This window comes from Pelodiscus sinensis, chromosome 1 (genome assembly GCF_049634645.1).
Source record: "Pelodiscus sinensis isolate JC-2024 chromosome 1, ASM4963464v1, whole genome shotgun sequence".
In the NCBI taxonomy this organism is placed as follows: domain Eukaryota; kingdom Metazoa; phylum Chordata; order Testudines; family Trionychidae; genus Pelodiscus; species Pelodiscus sinensis.
Genome location: NC_134711.1, coordinates 76,228,597 through 76,247,903, shown reverse-complemented (window position 1 = coordinate 76,247,903; position 19,307 = coordinate 76,228,597). Strand labels below are relative to the sequence as shown.

At 38.3% G+C, this 19,307-nt stretch overlaps 1 long non-coding RNA gene across 1 annotated transcript; it reads right to left on the bottom strand.

Moving 5' to 3' along the window:
• Window positions 1-11,511: 11,511 nt before the first annotated feature.
• On the bottom strand, window positions 11,512-18,879 carry LOC142826574 (uncharacterized). The gene is made up of 5 exons (XR_012900791.1): window positions 18,748-18,879; window positions 15,333-15,463; window positions 15,109-15,182; window positions 12,276-12,383; window positions 11,512-12,176 (listed from the first exon to the last, which is right to left on the bottom strand). It is a non-coding gene; the product is annotated as an uncharacterized LOC142826574 (long non-coding RNA).
• Between the last annotated feature and the right edge of the window lie 428 nt (window positions 18,880-19,307).

Here is a 19,307-nt window from a genome sequence, read left to right as displayed (position 1 = left end):
CTCCATAATAAAAATAAAGGTGATATGTCCTGCAGTGTGGTGCTAGGAATGTATGGGCTGTAAAGGATTTCTATTATATTAACAAATGAAAAATAGTAGCCATAATGAACATAATTTTCCCCAAAATTGCTGCAATTGCATAAGGGAAGATGTGGAAGCTCCTTCACTGGAGATTTTCAAATGGAGGCTGGGTAGCTATCTGTCTTGGATGGCTTAAACTCTATATTTTCATCAGAGTCACAAGTCCTTAAAGGTGATACAGTAAATTAGTGATACATTGCTGACTAACATTACATTTTAGAGGGCCTAAGCACTGGCAATTGGTGCCCTGCTTACAATGACCCGTCAGTCAGCAAAAGCTGCAGGGTTCTGATGGTCTGCAGGTGTATAACTTGGAAATTTACAATCAGAAAAACAAGGAGCAGGATATCCAAAGGGCATTCACTGAACCAGATTTATTTTCACTGTTGGAACCTAGACCCTGCTTCCTATTATTAGAAAGTCCATTCAAGTAGGGTCAAAGGTGCATAATCAGTCTACACTATAGATAAAAGAAGTAGAAAGCCCATGTTTGTCTAAGCCTGTATTAGTTTTAATCATTTGTATTACAATTGCAGTGTCAATAATTACTTAGGGTAGGTCAAGACTACAGGCTTTTGTTGACAGAAGTTTTGTCGACAGATACTGTTGACAAAGCTTCTGTCGACAAAGAGCGTCTAGACTATATCCAGTTCTGTCGACAAAGCAAGCCTCTTTGTCGACATGACTCTGTAGACACAAAGGACAGTGTAGATGCAATAACGCCTTCTGTTAACAGAACTCTGTCAACAAAAGGCGTTATTCCTCACAGAATGAGGTTTACAGCTGTCGACCAATCTGCAGAGTTCTGTCGACATTATGTCAACAGAACTCAGCAGCAGTGTAGACGCAGATATAGTTTTGTCGACAAAAGTCCACTTTTGTTGACAAAACCCTGTAATCTGGACACACCCCAAATGCTGAAGGCGCTTGCAAGATATCTAATTTATTGTACATCTAATTCCAGCTGGTTGTGCTTAACAACAAAAACAAGAACTTCACTAAGTCCCTCACAGACACTATCTAGTAAGCTCAGCCCTTCAAGGCAAAGTGTTCAAGATCAGGTCTTTCTTCTAAGCCAAGACCTAACAATAACTTAAAATGTTGTTATAGCTCACAACTACAAATACTTACAACCAGCTTAATAATTAAATGTACTAAATGTTACATTAGTTTTTCAGGTTCCCTACACTCACTTGGACCTGCTGGGCTCCCTAAGAACATCAGAAATCTTGCTATCAGGAAGCAACAAATCCATTTGTTCTAGTTCCATTTTCTGGGAAGAGGCCACTTTAATTGTAGGGAAATTAGATAGCTTACCTGGGGTGGCAAATGTATGGGCAGCTGACTTGGGCCACTCCTCCATCATGATAAAAGCCAAATGCGAGTGGCATTGTAATTCCACATGTCTGGTCAGAACACTTCTTGCTCAACTTTGGCCCAGCTCTCTTGGTCATGATTCAACTTACACCTGTATAGAAAATATTAAACCAGATAGGTGATTTTAAAATATGTTAGATATTGGAATGGGAGGACATGGAAAATTTCAGAAGGGGTGTAGGAGCAATAAGAGGATCATAAAACTGAACTGGGGCATATTTAGTCTTGAGAAAAGAAGGCAGGGGTGATAAGTTCAGGGTTGGTCAGGGTTGTTTTAAAGAGTATGGTGGCCAGTTGTTGACTGTGTCCATTGAAAGGACGACAAGCAGTAAAGGACTTAATCTTTAGGGAGGGTTATTTAGGTTGGATATGAGGAAAAGCTTTCTAAGAATAAGAGTAGTTAAGAACTGGAATAGACTTCAATGATGGGGATTTCACAACCTCCTTGGAAGACCTTTTTAAGAATAGATCTGGGATGGTCTAGGTTTATGTGGTTCTGCTTCAGCTTAGGGAACTGACTAAGGGTATGTCTACACTAGCCACCCTAGTTCGAACTAGGGTGGTTAATATAGGCAACCGGAGTTGCAAATGAAGCCCGGGATTTGAATTTCCTGGGCTTCATTTGCATATTGCTGGGCGCCGCCATTTTTAAATGTCCGCTAGTTCGGACTCCGTGCCCGTGGCTACACGTGGCACGAACTAGGTAGTTCGGATTAGGCTTCCTATTCTGAACTACCGTTACTCCTTGTGGATTGACACACTAGACCATTTTCAGGTCACATTTTAACGATCTTCTGTTTTCCCAGGCCACCTCCTAAGGGATAGAGTAAATGGAGAAATTATAACAAAACTTAAATGTTAGTTGAATAAAAAATCCATGGAGATAAATGTTATAATTCATCTTTGTGTTCTATTCCTTTCTCTCCCAACAATATTCACTACAGGTGTAAGGCTTTAGTTCTGCACTCTTTTCTCGCACTTATACGGATTATTCCCAGTGCATTTTCTAGACAGCAGAGATCCTGTCCTTCCTCAAAGATCACTAACATATGGAAACCTGAATATTTTACAAACCATCTAGAAAACATTTGAAGTAGACTATGTTTCACAACAATTTTAAAAGAACTAGCTTTCCAGACTGTTACTGTGTATTGTACACAACATATAAATATTTCATGCTTCTCTTTGAAATTATGAATCAGGCAACTTTTTTCTAATAACATGAATCTGTTTATGGCTTTGTAATGGCACATGTATTTCTTACTAAGGGAGAGATTGATTTAGCAGTTGTCAAATTTGCTTAAATAATAGAGGCATTTTTCTAGATTGGGATGCTGACTGCCACCATGCAGAAACCTGCCTTGGCAATCTGCCATTTACACTTTCAACTCACGCTGTGGTGACACACACTTGCTTTCAAGTAAACAGGCCTCATGCAGTTAGCTTTCAATATCACTAACTCTAATTATTTGTCTTTTTAAAAATCTACTCCAATGTTAGCAACACTAAATTGCTGTCCTGGCTGTAAGCAGGAATTTATTAGATGTAACCTTTACATCTCTTCTGGTAAATAGGAAGAATGATCTAAGAATTAATCAATGTACTTTTTACAGAAGATCTATTGATAACTAGCTGAAAAAGTCTTTCTGAAAAAAAAATGCCCTTTAGATTTTTCACTACATTTTATATAGCTTAGTGTAAAAGGTTCCCATTAAATGAAAAAAACAGCAAAATATTGCCAACATTCTAAAAGAAAGGTGAAAGTTTACTTCTCCCTTCTCTTATCTCTTGCTTCTGTTATAATGGGTAGTTTAAACCTAGGCCTGTGGAGCTGCCAAGCAGGAGTTTTATTCTCTATACCAATATGGTGCAAGAGTTGATGACAGATCTGCTGCTAATAGTCCATCACCAGCAGCTGTTTCCCCACTGACACAGCAGGATCAAATGTCTAACAGAAACTGGCCACCACTGGATATAAAATGTCCTCTTCTTAGCCTATCCCTTCTAGTTCCTAGGGTTGTTACTGATACAATAACACCACTGTGATCACGTTCCTGCCTCTCTGTCTGATCCCTGCTTTTATTCCTACTACTTATCACATCTCATCCCTATTCCTGGTATCTACCATGCCTTGCCCCTACTCTTGTTACCATGTTTTATTCCTGCTTCCTTGACCTGACCTCTATTTGTGACTCTGGCTTTGATCCTAGTGTTACTTATGCCTCTGTCTTGACCTTTTATGTGACCATAACCCTATCTCTTTTACTGGCTTCAACCATGAGGTCAGACAACCCATGTTACAAACTCCAACTGTGATCAACCTTGGTCTTCTCTGGGACTCTTAGTTTGCTGCCTGGACTCAACATGGACACTGCCAGAACTCTTGCCCCACCATTGCCACAGGGCAGATTGCTCCAAGTGAAAGATCACCAATTATTGGACCAAGTAGAACAGCTGCTAATAGGAAATCATTCCCTTTAGGAGAAAGCTGCAGCGGGTAACCACTCTGCACTGATATATCACTGATTTGGGTGTCCAGTCCCAGTGTTCCTTTGCCAGAGTTATGTGGGTACCTGAGTAACTTGTGTGTGGGTTCATTACCCAATCCAGACTCTTCTTTATGCTCCAGCCTCAGGAGTATGTTATATGTCAAGTTAAGGTGGGACTAGCACTGAGCTTGCTTATTGGGGAGATTCTGGTATGGAGCCTCTCCCTTTCTTGCACAGAATCACTGAGTATTGACCAACTGCTGCTCATTTGTACAACCATTTGCCAGTACGTTCAAAGACCTTTCCAAAGGCTGCTTGGCAGAGACTGCCTTATGAAAGCTGCATACCTTTCCATGACACCCAGTTCAGAAGTTCGGTCATAAGCACTGCCTGGAATGATGCTTCACTCCTCCATTAGATTTGGCTCAACTTTCATGAAGAATGAAAAGATAAGCTGTCCCAGTGCCTATAACTTCTCCACAAACCTGCAAAGTTTCACTGGCCCCTGGAGGCCCACTGACCTTTGAACATCTGAAGATAGCTTTCATTTCTTTCCTGGTGCAGATCCAATCCAATTCTTCCCACTCCTTTGTCCCTGACCCTGAAGCCTCCAATATAGCCATTTGGTTTGCACTGTCCCAAGAAATGAGGATCCAGCATGAGATGTATTTGTGAGCATATTTATTATGGAAACTTATCCCAATTATAAAATAGCACACAATCCTTGCCATCAAGTCTGGATTGGAGACTAGGCAACACTTCCTTGAGGGGGGGGGGGGGGGGGGCAAACTCCCATCTCATGTGTAACTGATCATAAGAATCTAAAATACTTATGATCTGCCAAGATGCTTATTGCACCTTTTTATTTCTTTTTTTTTTTTTTGAGATTTCAATTTCAGAATCATGTATTGGCCAGGCAATAAGAATTGCAAAGTTGATGCCATTCAAAAAAGAGAAAGCTATATAGAACCACCTCATTGCACATTAAAAGCACAAGTTGTGTTTGTGGGTCTATATCTGGGGTCTTTCTTATGTGCTTTGAGCAACTCTACCTAATTATCCTTTCTTTAAACTCATAATCTCAACCAATACTGCCGTATACCTTACTCCTGGGTCAACAGACTCCTTTATGTCATTGGCTACCTATGGGAATGTCTACACTACCATCCTAGTTCAAACTAGGGTGGTAATGTAGGCAACCAGAGTTGCAAATGAAGCCCGGGATTTGAATTTCCCGGGCTTCATTTGCATATTGCCGGGCGCCGCCATTTTTAAATGTCTGCTAGTGCGGACTCCGTGCCCCGCGGCTACACGCGGCACGGACTAGGTAGTTCGGATTAGGCTTCCTATTCCGAACTACCGTTACTCCTCGTTCCATGTTCCACGTAGCCTAATAGGAAGCCTAATCCGAACTACCTAATCCATGCCGCATGTAGCCGCGGGGCACTAGCGGACTAGCGGACATTTAAAAATGGCGGTGCCCGGCAATATGCAAATGAAGCCCGGGAATTCAAATCCTGGGCTTCATTTGCAACTCCGGTTGCCTACATTACCACCCTAGTTCGAACTAGGGTGGTAGTGTAGACATACCCTATGTGTCCCCAGCAGTTCCCCAAAGCTAAAAGTCCTGCACACAGATCGCGATGCACCCCAGACAGGTCATTTTGGGCAATCTTAAACATTACATTGTAGCCCGCTCATTCTGGTGGCCAAATGTGCAGGCCAGTGATTGGTACTAACCCAGTACTATGATATCAGTTCTCAAAGAAATCTACCCCAGAGTAGGCAATACAGACTCCTGATGCCATCCAAAAATCCTTCCCAACCACATTCATGCTTAACACTTGATTTCTATAGTGGAACTATCCAAATTTGAAGGCCACAACACCGTACTGACTATCGTGAACCAGATTATCAAAAGGGCCTATTTTGTTCCATTCTTGTATATCCTGATAATCTGTATGTCTTCTGGTTATATCCTAGGGCAGTGTTTCTCAACCTTTTTTTTATAAAGTACCCCTTAAAAATTATAAGTACCTCCAGTACTTACAGTTTTCAGACATGCAATTTTTTTCTACCATTGCAACACATTTGTTTAAACAATTTAATTGTAGCCAGGCAGGCGATGACATTTTTGGGTGTAAAAAGTACAGAAATAATAAAGCGCTGTAAAATTTAAAACAAAAATTCAGTTTTCTCCAAATTTCAGTTGTGTTGACGTACCCCCCAGACTTCTCTCGTGTACCCCTAAGGGTATTCGTACCACTGGTTGAGAAACACTGTCTTGGGGGCATGCTATGGTCTCAGGTCCACAGGTTTCAAACAAAGACCTATGGGATCGTCAGGCAGGAACTTTATTCTCTTCATCACTGAGCTGTACATGCTGATGCTGGAACTGCTACTAATTCTTCCCCACCCTGCTATCAGAAGGTATACCCCTTCACACAGCAGAGTCAAATGATAACACCAGACTGCTGATTGGACACCACAGAGTATAAAGATTCCTAATCCTAGTCTATCCCTTTTCTGAGAAACTAGTTGCTAGGCTTGTTGCTGTTCTTACTTCTAGGGCCAAGCCTTGATTCCTTGCCTTGCTCCTATTCCTTGTTCCTGACAGCTACTATGCCTTGTCAAAGCCAGTGATTATGACCCTGCTCCTGGCTCCAGCCAGGTAAAACAGCTCACTTTACAGGCACTGACAATATGTTGATTCCCTGTTTTTGTTGTTTAATTACATTTTAAATACCTGTTCCTTGAGCATTCGCTGATCAGGAAAAGAACATGAAGAAAATTTTAGAATCCCAGACAGATCCTCATCTGTTGTAAATTGATGGAACCATGGTTCATTTGTGCCATCTGAGGATGCAGCCCCATAGTGGGTTATTTCCCCACAGATGATAAATAAATGGGGCATAAGCAAAGGATGATATATTCTTAGTCTAATTTAATAACAATAGATACACTCTGAATGGAGCCATTTGACAGAAGAAACAAGCTACATTTTGAAGTATAACTTACAGATGTGTTATGTAGGCACTTTGAGAAGTTCAGAAAAACAGCTCCTTCAAGATCCAGCCTATTGGCATCTCTACGTCGGCAGTTTCTTCTGAGGCTGTTTTTTTCACCCTGTGCGTAATGCTAGTATTGTTTATAGCAAACCAATTTGCTGTGTTACCCACCAATTGGACAACTTTGATTTCACTTGAAATTTACTACAATTCCATGCCAAATATGTTTCCAAATTTTAATTCTATCAGGTGGATTACCAGTACATTGAGAAAAGCTAACCCTCACATTTGTCTTTCATAGTGCAGTGTTAGAATAGACTACAAGTCCCAGCATAGAAGGGTAAGGAAGAAGGGTAGAGAAGATAGACAAGAACTTTCTGTTCTCCATGACTCTGAACATACAAAGATGAGGACATTTGATTAAATTAAAAGGCAGAAATTCAAAGCTGATACAGTATAAGTAAATACTTTTTCATATAACACATACTTTCATTGTGAATTCATTGCCATAGGAAGTTGTTGAGGCTAAGAGCTTAAAAAGCTCAAAAAGTGGACAGTTTTACTTTAATGGAGAATGTAGAAGGTATGGTCTCTAATGGCAATAGGCTAATTGTAAGAACAAACTGCTTTCCATTTCCTGAGGAACTGAGAACTAAATAAACAAATGCTACAGACATAAATGATCCATATAAATTTTGCTGTAACTGGTATGATTTTATTGTATATATAAGTAAATTGCCCAATGATGCCAACAGCCTCTGTGAGAGATATTGATTTTTGTTGATTTCCAAAATAAAATTAATTTAGCTGTTCTCCAAAAAGGTTCTCCTCCTTAAGCCTTAAAAGGATTTTTGGTGTTCTGTATATAGGCTCCTTTCACACTGAAGAATTTTAATATAGCCTTAAAATATGGCCATATGAAAGAGAACACAGTAATACTTAAGAAATGTGTGACTGCTAGTTGTAGTCTTACCCCGCTATAAAATAATAAAGCTTGTGATCAATTGCAATAGAGGTCATACTGGAGGATCATAATGAGTCCTAATGATCTAATTATCAAGATTCTGCAAGACTTCATTTTCTGCTCCATGATATGTGATTATCTGTGTCACATACTGAAAATAATAAAACTACAATTGCCATTCGAAAGAGATTCCAATGTCATTTTCCACTTCATTTCCTCTTAAAAATAATAATAATAAAAATTTGTTCACCCTTTTCTTTCAGGGACCCAGTAGAATAAATGGAGTAGTAATTTTTAAAATCACAGTTTCATTGTCAGCTTATATTCTATTTCTCTTGCCAAAATACGGTGTAATAAAAGGTTGAGATTCAAATTAATTAATGTGATGTGGTAATTAATTGTAAAGAAAACATATTACTTCAGAGGTATAGCTTGGCTAAATCCACTTTCTCCTTTAGGACAGATGCAGCATTCAAGATGTAAAAATGTTTTTGAACAGTTAAACAAAAGTTTTATGCTACACAAATATAGTCCTCCATGTCAAAGCCTTCTGGAACTAGTGGCTACTCAAAAATAAAATAAAGGACAGATGGCAGTTTTTATCTGGGGGCTCATATTCCTTAATAGACTGCTCAAACAAAACTTGGAAATGCCCCAAGCCTTTATTGCTCAGTTATAAAAAAGAAATAACTTTAAAAGGGAAAAAATTGCTTCAAAATGACCATGGTAGTTTGTTACAAATCCTATCAACATTTACCACTACACATACACACTCTCATTCTAACTAAATCAGGAGAGGAAAGAAATATGTAGACATACACATTCAAATTTGTAAATAAGAGAAAAAACTATAGGTACAGTAGTGTTAATCATCATCCCTTGCCCTTGGTCCTCCCGCCCTCTTCCCCCGCCCCAGGAAGTATTTTTCCTACAAATTACTTACCTGTGGACTGATTCCTTTAGCATAAGTGGAAAAAGTCTATAGCTGCAAAACAAGCTCTGTTTCTCGAGAAACACAGGTTTCCTGACCCCACTACAATGTGTATCTATTAACAAGAACACAGGATTGGAAGAAATCTCTCGAGTCATCAAATCCAATCCATAATATCACATAAAAGTCCATTATATAATCATATCTATATGTTATCAAACTGCACTTGAAAACTTGTGAGGTTGTTTGCCTTTATTTATCCTATTGGAAAGTTCTTCCAGAACCTCATTATTCTGGTGATTAGGAACCTTTTTCTAATTTCTAGCCTAAACTTATTCATGGCCTGTTTATACCCCTTGTTCTTATGCCAACATTATCCTTGATATAAATGTCTCTTTTTTCTCCCTGCTGTTTACCCTGCTGCTATATTTATGGAGTCCAATTGCATCCCCTCTCAATCTTAATTTTTCTGGAGGCAGCAGCAAGTCTTCAGCCAAAAGTTGCCTGAGATGTGGAGCTTGCATTACCACTCTTGGCCAGCTTCTCCATCTGGTTTACCTTTTGTGGTTTGGTAGCTTTTACAACATAATTAACCCTATTTAATTGGTCAGACTTCCATGTGCCCCAAAGGGAATGCATATGATCATGTAGGTGGGAGGTAGGGGCTCCCAAAGGTTATAGTCAGTAGACTACACATCAGTATTAGGGAAACTGCACAGGCTAAGGTGTGGTGATGTGATGTGGATCTCCTAACTACCATTCCTTCCCCAATTACATTGTCTGACCAGTTTCTGATCATCAGCTTGCATAGCTTCTATGATCTCTACATCATTATCCACAGAATGTAATGTTGATTAGTTTGAGGAGAATGTGGAGGGAATCTGAAAAGGGACAATGGAACTAGACAGAAAGACAAAAGACCTGGATTAAGCCCCATAGCTAGAGTGGTGGACAGACCAAGAGACTAGAGAAAATAAAGAGGTAGAAGGGAGTCCTGTTGATCAGCATTACTCCCAGGTCCTGGTGCTCATAACTTGAGCCTCCTACATACACTTGTGAGGTTGTTTGCCACTGGCAGGTTTACCAACATCAGTGAATTGATTCAGTTCATCACAATCATAGCTAAACACATAACCTTAATTCTGACTTCATGCTGTGCTGAACAAATAGTATTTTGCAGACTGCTATGGGGCATGTACCATAATTTGGTTGAAATCAGAGATAAAGTTGTAAGTTTAAGTGTAACTATGGCTATGTCTAGACTGCAGGCTTCTTTCGAAAGAGGCTCTTTCGAAAGCATCTTTCGAAAGAGCCTCTTTCGAAAGATCGCGTCTAGACTGCAGGCGGATCTTTCGAAAGAGAAATCCGCTTTTTCGAAAGAGAGCACCCAGCGAGTCTGGATGCTCTCTTTCGAAGACGGCCTCTTTACATTGAAGAACGCCTTCTTTCGAAAGAGGAACTTTCGAAAGAAGGCGTTCTTCCTCGTGAAATGAGGTTTACCGCCATCGAAAGAAAAGCCGTGTTCTTTCGAAATAATTTCGAAAGAACGCGGCTTGAGTCTGGACGCAGGGGAAGTTTTTTCGGGAAAAGGCTACTTTTCCCGAAAAAAACCCCGAGTCTGGACACGGCCTATGAGAAATTGGGGTTCTGCTTTAGGAATTACACTGGTGTAAAAGTGAACTAATGTAAAGGTCATGATGGTGAATCATGACTTAGGTATGTGTACAGTATGGATGGTTTTACATTGGAATTGAAACTGAGCTTATTGGTGGAATTCTTCACTCTGATTTTCTGTTATGCTAGAATTAGCAACACGCTAGGGCTATGTCTAAACAGCAACGCTATTTCAGGATACCGTAAATGCCCTGAAATAGCAATTCTGCATCTTTAAAGATATTTAGAAATCATGGGCATGCTATTCTGATATCCATGTAATCTTTGTTCCACAAGGGTTAAGGAACTTGTTGAAATAGCGCTTTATTTATGTATACAGCACACAATTTTAAAATAAGCTATTTTGAAATTACCTTGAAATAAGGTATGCAATTTTCATAGTGCAAAGCATCCCTAAATGACAGTGGATCTAGGTAACGAACAATTATCTCTGCATATGGAATCCTAAGGTGGCGCAGACCTGGCATCACCATTCTTAGTCCACTGTGCACTCTGGCTGCTGGTATAGGGTCTGGGCATGAGGAAAAGGGAATGTCTGGTGCTCCCTTGTATCTTTTTGAAATGTTGTCCAATCTGACTACTGTAATCTGTGCAGGGCACGACCCACCTTCCTTTGTAGCACCAGAACTGGGGTACATAAAGGGAACTGAAAGTTACTATTTACACCCACCCTCTCAGATTTGTGATGAGAACTCTTCAGCTGCATTGGTAAAATAGTGCCGAGATGTAGTTGGGTGCATTGGTGTTTTATGGTTTATTTGGAAACAAGTGACATGAATTGATGTGTATGTTAACATTTGCTTTATTGGTAATTTCCTTTATATTTGACTATGCCGGTAGGAAATTAACATTTTTGGTACAGGAAAGTCATTTAAAACAGTGTTTGAGAGAAAGGATATTCCTAATTCCAGTATGAATATTGTACAATATGTAATTTAAAAACATATATAATGTCTATAAATACAGCTGATTTTAAAATACAGTTCTTGTTATTCTGACAATAGCCTCTTAATTTATTTAATGAAATAAATGACAATGGAGGAGAAATAAACCTATGTACTATGGATAAACAATACATTTTCTAAGCTTTATTGTGTAATTTGCAAGTTCATCTGTAGGAAAGTATAAAACACTAAGCCTAGATAAAGAATAGAGCGTAATATGCAAAATGTATGAAATCATTTATATTGTTTTAATTAAAACTCATTATGTTTCAATGCTAATTGTCAATTCCAATATTTCTAAGTCAAATGGTTTAGCTCTTTTAATTTTCATTTTTCTGTCAGCATGTGTGGGAAAGATGGTGAGTAATCTGTTCCTTGGCAAAGCTTAATGTACCTATGTTTGCAAAAGTAGCTCATAGAAAGAAGATATCATTCAAGTAAAAAATGTAATTTTCAACCAACCAAAATATGTTAATTATGATGAAATGCATAATTATTTTCCTTAACTAATTCATTTTTAATTATATCTGTCAAATACTTGTAATAAAAAAGTTAAAGGTGACATGACGACTTGATTAATATTCAGCTAGGACTTGGATTTGACAATATATTTGAAAATCTGAATTTCTTCTCGTGTGAGGCAGCTGATTATATCTACTATCATATCCATTGGAACTGGAGTTGGCGGGCCCATGTTCCCTGGAGGATCTGTTATGACAGGAACAAGCAGAGTTAGGGTTGAAGCAACGCAGTCACATGGACAGAGCAATATATAGGGTTTAGCAAAATTCCACTTGTTTAACTTACCTTGTATTCAGCTTTACTTTCTGCTAATGAACAGTGTCTTGGAGATTATGTTGCCGATCTCTTGGGAAAAGGTACAACCTGCAATATCATGCTCTTTTGATACATATCCTATTAAACATGGAAACATGTTATTTTGACAGTCATGTAAAAGGAAGGCATGGTTTGAGGACTGTGAAAGAAGACAAAAGCTTCTGTCATGAATATTACATTACAAACATTTCAAAGAATTTTCTGAAGATTGTCATTTTAGGTTTCACCGCCCTACAATTACTTTTGTTAGACTTATAAAAAGTACATGGGATCTTTTTTAGGGGAAAAGGCAATACACTATGTTTATGCATTTATTCACACATACACCTACACACTCCACGCCTGTTTTGCCGACATTATTATAATTACAAGTTTGTGGCTTGAGCAAATGTAATGGCCAGTTAGGCTATGTGTAGACAGCAGGCTTCTTTCGGAAGAAGCTTTTCCGGAACAGATCTTCTGAAAAAACTTTTTTCAAAAGAGTATGTCCACACTGCCAAAGCGCATCGAAAAAGCGATCTGGTTTTTAAAAAGATAGCATACACATGGAATGGGCGTTATCTCACATTTAAACTGTGATTATTTTGGACGGAGTGGCCACCAGGGTACCTGTGCTTTTTCCTCTTTCCTCTTCTTCCGAAAGAACTCCCTCTTCCCAATCCACCCTTTTCTGAAAGAGCTCTTTTGGAAAAAGGCTTTTTCCTTGTAGAAAGAGGACTACCAATGCCAGAAAAACCCATCTGTTCTTTCAATTTTCTTTTGAAAGAATATGATTGCAGTGTGGACGTAAGTGAAGCTTTTTTCAGAAAAAAAGGCTATTTTTCTGAAAAAAAAATCCATAGTATAGACATACTCTTAGATTGGGCCCATGAGGGAGAGTCAATTTTTGTTGATTGCGATTTTGATGCTTTGAGTCTGTTTTCAGAATGAGACCAAAGCACCATGTAAGACACCCCATTTTTATAGGAAATACTTTTTTATGCAACTTTATGGATTTTGCTGCATTATGTTATAATTAGTTACTTTACAAAATATGTTTATTTGGATATTGTTTTTATTGCCATTTAATATTAGTTTGCTGACACTTATTAGGCTTATTTTAAATATTTTTATTCCAGGTTTTACTTGGGTCCCAAAGGCTTTTTCATCTGGGGATGTTATTTTTTGTTTTAAATGCTTACTGAGTGTTTCGTAGTGGATATGATCTGCTGAGGCCTTTTTTTTAATTAGGTTTACAATTTTTACAGCACCTAATTTTTTGTTGCTAATTTTTGCCTGTTTTTGTAAAATTCAGAATTGGGTTTTTAAATTTTTTATATTCTTTCTTAACAGTATTCTATTGTGTTTGAGCACTGACAGACATATGTTTTTATTCATTAATTTCCCCATTGGATGCTTTTTTTGGAAAGTTCAAATTTTTATTTCTTCACTAGCTAATTTTTTAAATGCCTCATTACAGGGTCTCCATAAGAGCCAGATACAGCAGTATCTCTTTTTATCCAGGTTGAAGGTTTGTAAATTAGTAAATATTTAACTAATTTATCCTTTAGGTCTGCAGTGCTATAAACATCAGCTAAGGCATTGTCAGACCATGAACTATGCCCAATTTTTTTCCAATTTTATGCAATGTTATGCTGCAAAAGATATGAGGGCTCTTTCAAAGACCAATATATTATTAATAGCTTGTTCCCATCTAAATTTTTATTACAATGGCAATAATTAATATAGTTTTCATTATTATATCATCTGAAAGGTGTGTAAGTTAATTGTATTTTCAGAAAGGCATTTATTCTTTCTGTTATTGTATTGTAATAATATTTGTACTGCTTATAGCACCATCATCATACCATTGTCGTAGTGATGTGCAACAAAACTCTCTTCTCTTAGAGCTGCTTTTCCTTTCATTAGAATGCAGCTCTATTAATCATAACTCTGGCAGTTTAATGCTTGGATTGCAGCATGAAATGTAATTTATTAATATCTGTTCCAGGCAGTCTGAGTCAGGCACTAAAATATTTATTACTGCTTTCTGCATTTTTTGTCTTAAAGAAAACTGTTTAAAATAAATAAAGAGGCAAAGTTGAAATATCTCAATGACCAGTAGACTGGAAAAAATTTAGAGGCGTATCCCTCATATGATATATGCCTTGACAAGTAAGTTCTGTTCACGGCTCTTGTATTATACCACTAAGATTTTGCGTGTCCCTTACTAGAATCACCGAATCGTAGAGGGTACTTGTTTTTCTCTCCCTCCAAGAAAATGAATAATATATTGAGGTCTTGAATTATGACACCAATACAGATTGGAATTGTTTATCACATCACTGCTGAATCATGATGTTAAAATGTAACCTTTTTTTAAAAAGTGTGCTTGTGTATTCTATGTGGTATGTATATGGCGTATACATCTTATGCCCACTGGAGTAGAATTCATATGGGCCCTAAAAGCCTACTTCAGGTGAGCATTTTTATTTATTAATTATTTGACCATGACATGAACCAGTGTCCACAAATTACCATAGATTATCAAACTTCTGGCACAAATCAGGACAACCCCAAACCTTTTAACATGATTTTCCTTAATTCAAATATTTGGATATAGGGCTACATCTAATTCTACCATAACTTTCAAAAATTGTTCCTTTGGGCTTAATACTACTACTCGTACATAGGGTAAACAAACATGATTAAGGAAAGTAAAACAAGGTCATCAGAGGGGGAAGGAAGTAAGAAGAATGAATATCATGCTATGTCCAGTGATGGGCCTGGACTATAAGAACAGATTTAAACCCCCCTTTCTTACCGAAGTGTGGGGAAACTTGTATTTGGCTTCAGTTTCTAACCTTAGAATTGAAAGCCATCTTCAATGTAAACTTCCTAAAGTAAAAGAAATGTATATTAAACAGATTGCCTAAAGCTCCTTGTTACTGTGAGGTTATTACTTCTTGAACAGAAGTATAGTAAATATAAAAGCTGTGAACATTCTTGCATATAAACAAGATATGCTCAGCAGAGTTGGAGCATTACCTCCTTCAGGAATACAACATGAATAGTGCTGCTTGACCTCCTGTGCCATCTGCCTGCCAATTGACTACACCTCCTTCCTCAGTTATGTCTCACTGCTATGTGAAGACAGAGCTACTCAGAAAACAATAGGCCTGAAAATAATTAGAAATAGATGTGCTTTAAAAAAGAAAAAAGAAAGCCAACAATAGCATCTAATCTTGCACTTAAGACAAACTGAATCAGCAATAGGATGTACTTCCTTTTCTTATCAAACATACACAACCTACATAATCTGTATGCAGTACTAGTATTAAATACAGCCACTTTATTTCCACAACTCCCTCTGAATGAAACATCATAAATACACAACCATTATCATATTATGACAATATTGCATATATGCAGTCCAGAGAATTTTTCCAGTCCTATAATTGCTCGTAGTAGTTACTCTTTCTTATTAACTGTAAATTTCATGGCTTGCAGGAATGCTTTGAAAAGATGGCCACTATCACTTGTGTCTTATTGAGAGTACCGAAATGTATATAAAATAATGAAGGCAGGATGGTGCCCTTAGAGATCAATAGTCGTTTTGACTTTGGGGGCCAATTCTCCTCCCATTTATTGACTTGAATGGAAGCAAAATTGGTCTTAATGTCTTTAGTCTAAAGTGGAGCAAATGGATAAAAGAGTTATAAACAGAGCAAGTATAGCATGAAACTGTGTCTCAGTTTGCATTAATGTGAGTTTTGCCAATGACTTCAACAGGTTCAGAATTTCAGCTATAAATTTTGGAGCCTTTTAGAACAACTTCCCCATGTTTCTAGAAGTTCTGAAAACAGCATACGAATACTACAGAGACTAACACATAGCCAGGATGTGAAAGAATATGGTGTGTGTAAGAGGGTCTCATAAATAAATTGATATAGGCTATTTCATCCTCTGCATCTTTCCCCCCTGTTTGGTATAGTATAGCCCATAAAAATGAAAATTTCATTAAATATTAAGAGTGCACAACACGTAGGTGAAGCAATAACATCCCCAATGCCAGCAGCAGCAAAAACTGCTGGTGCAATTGAGCCCATTTCCAGCTGTTATACAGATAAGGAGCATATGGCTAGATAAAGCCTTTTCTCATTCCCTATAGTGGAGCAGAGCTATTGAAATCAAGCTGTGTCTATACTAGTGAGATTTTTTTTTTTTTTTTGGCAAGAGAAAGTGGACAAATATGGGAAGCTTTCTTTCATGCAAACAGTATTCTAAAGTTATATTAAACAATGGCCTGACTATGTTATGTGCTGAGCACCTACTCTGAGGTACAGCGCAATCTCAATTTTTACTGAAGTTAATGCCAGTTAAATCTCAGCATTTTGCATGATCCAATGTCAAAGTGATGTTATGTTAGTTTAGCAACTTTAATAATCCTTACTTGCTGATATCACTGCAAATCATTGGCCTAGAAAGCCGTTCTGCAGCCTCCTCCCTGAAAAACTTGCTGAATTCCAGTAAGCATGAGCTGTATACACTTTGCAGAACAAATGTCCTTTGGATCTTGTGGCTGAAATCTACTCTTCATCTCTGAATAATCTGTATAGTTTAGGGAGGCAGAAGTTTCCTCATTTTGACCCTAAGATGACTGGCTTAAAATATATACTTTTGGCCTAAACAATTTTTCTTTAAGGCATATTAATAGGCTGAGAGTAGTTCATAAATATTCTGTTATATGTTATCAGTTAAAATTCTTGTATAGAAAGCCAGTTCATGGCAAAGGTAAATAGAACAAACTTCCTGACATCCTCACTTTTGTGTCTGTATGTACACTCTCAGGCCGTGTCCAGACTCAGGGGTTTTTTCGGGAAAAGTAGCCTTTTCCCGAAAAAACTTCCCCTGCGTCCAGACTCAAGCCGCGTTCTTTCGAAATTATTTCGAAAGAACGCGGCTTTTCTTTCGATGGCGGTAAACCTCGTTTCACGAGGAAGAACGCCTTCTTTCGAAAGTTCCTCTTTCAAAAGAAGGCGTTCTTCAATGTAAAGAGGCCGTCTTCGAAAGAGAGCATCCAGACTCGCTGGGTGCTCTCTTTCGAAAAAGCGGATTTCTCTTTCGAAAGATCCGCCTGCAGTCTAGACGCGATCTTTTGAAAGAGGCTCTTTCGAAAGATGTTTTCGAAAGAGCCTCTTTCGAAAGAAGCCTGCAGTCTAGACATAGCCTCAGAGATTTTATTTGCAAATTGCAGTAGCATTTTTCTAAGAATTATTGGTTTTGTTATACAGAACAAAAGACATTATCTTGGGGTCTAGTACTATTTCTAAACTAATGGCAATTTAATATTTATGGGATGGACTCAGTTCTCACAGCAATGTAAATCAGGAGTATTTCCTTGAAGGTATAATTGAGATCAGAAGGCCCATTCCATCTCTCTATGGGCCACATCATCAGCTCTTGAAATTCACAAGGTTGAACTCAATGAAACTCTATTGAACTGCATCAGCTAAGCTCTTGACCCATTGCATGAGACACCAGCCCTATTGAAGTCATAAGGAGTTTCATCATTGGTTTCCATGGAGCCAGGATTTGACTCACAGGCTTCATCTACACTGCAAGGTTTTTGCGCAGTAAGCCTTTTGCAGAAGAGATCTTCTGCAAAAACTTCTTGCTCAAAAGTGTGTCCAGACCTCAAAGCACATTTCAAAAGGGATGTGATTTTGTGCAAGAGAGCATCCACACTGCATGGACACTTTTGTGAAGAAAACTGTGGTGGCCATTTACAGAATGACCATCAGAGCACCTGTGCTTTTGCCGATAGGGGTTTCTTGTGCAAAAACCCCTCTGAAGCATCCACACCTGCCTTTTTGCTGTAGCACAAAAGAGTTATTCCTCATGGGGAGAGGAATAACTCTACCAGCAAAAACCCTCTGTTCTGACGATTTACTTGCGCAAAAATGCACTTGAAGTGTGGATGCTCCTTGGGTTTTTGCACAAAAACAGCTGTTTTTGTGCAAAAGCCTTGTAGTGTAGATGTAGCCATAGAGTTTAATAATGAGATGTAATCAAGGTTTGCAGGCCAGAGAGAGAAATTCATCTTTCCCTAGCCTGTTGAAAATGACCATTTAAAAGACATGCCTACATTAAAAATACTGAGCTATTTCAGTTGAGAATTTGACCCACTACATTCATGTAAATGCTTACGCTGGCATACATGAAAATATTTAGGCACCTAATTCCCAGGTCCAGTTCCACTGAATCCAGAACATTCTTGCAGATTGCCATGGGCAGCTAAACTCGTGTTTTTCAGAGCTCAATTTCCCTTGACACCTGTATTTTTTTCCTTAGAACATGCACCCTGCTGTCTTCCGATAGGTGTCCAAATACCTATGTCCTGCCAGAGCACCATATTGATCCAATAACTAGGGGAGGACCTATGCACAGCCACTTAATTTACCTGTATGTCCTGATCCAGAAGGTGACCTTTGAGCACACCTACCAGACGTGGTCACATTCAGAAGGGAGAAGTAGGTGGTGGCGGTGGCCCAGAGGTTAGAAGATCACTCTTCAGGTTAATTTCAATACCTGGAAAAATAATGGAACAAATAAGTAAGCAATACATTTTCGAACACCTGGAAGATAATAAGGTAATATGTAAGTGCCAGCATAGTTTTGTCTAGAACAAATAATGTAAAATTAACCTAGAAGAGTTTTTTGATGGTGCAACAAATTTTGTGGTTGGGGGAAATGGTAGAGGTGCTATATCTTGACATTAAGGTTTTGATGCTGTCTTGCATTGCCTTCTCATAAACAAACTAGGGAAATACAACCTCGATGAAGCTACCGTAAGGTGGGTGCATAACTGGTGAGAAAACTATTCACAGAGAGTGATTCATGGTCAAGCTGGGGCGAGCATATTGAGTGAGGCTTGTAGGGATCAGTCCTGGGTCTGGTTCTGTTTACTGTCTTCATTAATTATTTAGATAATGACATAGAAGGTACATTTATAAAGTTTAC